This window comes from Poecilia latipinna, unplaced genomic scaffold (genome assembly GCF_001443285.1).
Source record: "Poecilia latipinna isolate Pla-1442-1.1 unplaced genomic scaffold, P_latipinna-1.0 Scaffold711, whole genome shotgun sequence".
Lineage (NCBI taxonomy): Eukaryota > Metazoa > Chordata > Actinopteri > Cyprinodontiformes > Poeciliidae > Poecilia > Poecilia latipinna.
In genome coordinates, this window is record NW_015113327.1 from 248,839 (window position 1) to 249,985 (window position 1,147).

The 1,147-nt window shown below is 38.6% G+C and overlaps 1 non-coding gene across 1 annotated transcript; it reads right to left on the minus strand.

The window, feature by feature from the left end:
- Positions 1-910: 910 nt before the first annotated feature.
- trnav-aac (transfer RNA valine (anticodon AAC)) lies at positions 911-983 on the minus strand. The gene has a single exon. It is a non-coding gene; the product is annotated as a tRNA-Val (tRNA).
- Between the last annotated feature and the right edge of the window lie 164 nt (positions 984-1,147).

Sequence of the window (1,147 nt, forward strand, 5' to 3'; positions counted from 1 at the left end):
CCAAGGTGGTCTCCCATCCAAGTACTGACTAGACCTGTCACGGCTTTGCTTCTGTGATCGGACGAGAACAGGCTTAACCAGAGAAGTTTGGCTGTAGGTGAAAATGTTTCAATACTAACTGTATCTTATATACCAAGCTGTTTGTTTGACAAAGTAAAGTAACCTACTTCACCTCAAATACCAAGGTGGTCTCCCATCCAAGTACTGACCAGGCCTGACATCGCTTTGCTTCTGTGATCTGATGAGAACAGGCTTAATCAGTGGAGTTTGACTGTAGTTGGCAATCCCTCAAGAGTAACTGTATTTTAAAGACTAACTTCTGTCCTATGTAAAGTAGAAAACCAAACTGCACCTGGAATTCCAAGGTGGTCTCCCATCCAAGTACTGACCAGGCCTGACAGCGCTTTGCTTCTGTGATCGGACGAGAACAGGCTTAACTGGAGAAGTTTTTGCTGTAGGTGAGAATATTTGACAAAGAAAAGTTACCTTTAAGTGTTCCTGGTAGACGATCCAAATTTTTTTAAAAGACTAATTTCAACAATGGGCATGCAACAATATCAAATAGTTATACCACAGATCCTTTCAGAAAGCACAGTAATTTGGTGAATAATCTGTCAGACTTAAACTTGTGCTTAATTTCACATTACAGTCCATAAACTAAACCTGAGATCAAGAAATGTTTTGAAGATATCAGAAGCAGAGACAAAATATTCTACTGAGACTTGAACTCAGATTCAGAGTCTAGAGTGCTAACCATTACAACATAAGAACATAAAAATGTCTATGAAAGTGATGTAGCCTTGATTTCAAAGATGCTTGCAATAAAGTTGATAGACATATCCTTAGACATCACTAAGGAGTTCAATTCTTGCCTCACTAAACCCTGTGACAAGTATAATCCTACAAAATCTGATTCAGTCTGGTTTCGATCCAGAGACCTTTTGTGTGTTAAGCAAACGTGATAACCACTACACTACCGAAACTCATTTGCTTTTAAGTGTTCCTGGTAAATGATCCAAACTTTGTTAAAGACTAATGTCAACATGCATGCAACAGTGTCAAATAGTTATACCACAGATCCTCTCAGAAAGCACAGTAACTTGGTGAAGAAACTGTCAGACTTTTATTTGTGCCTAATTTCACACAA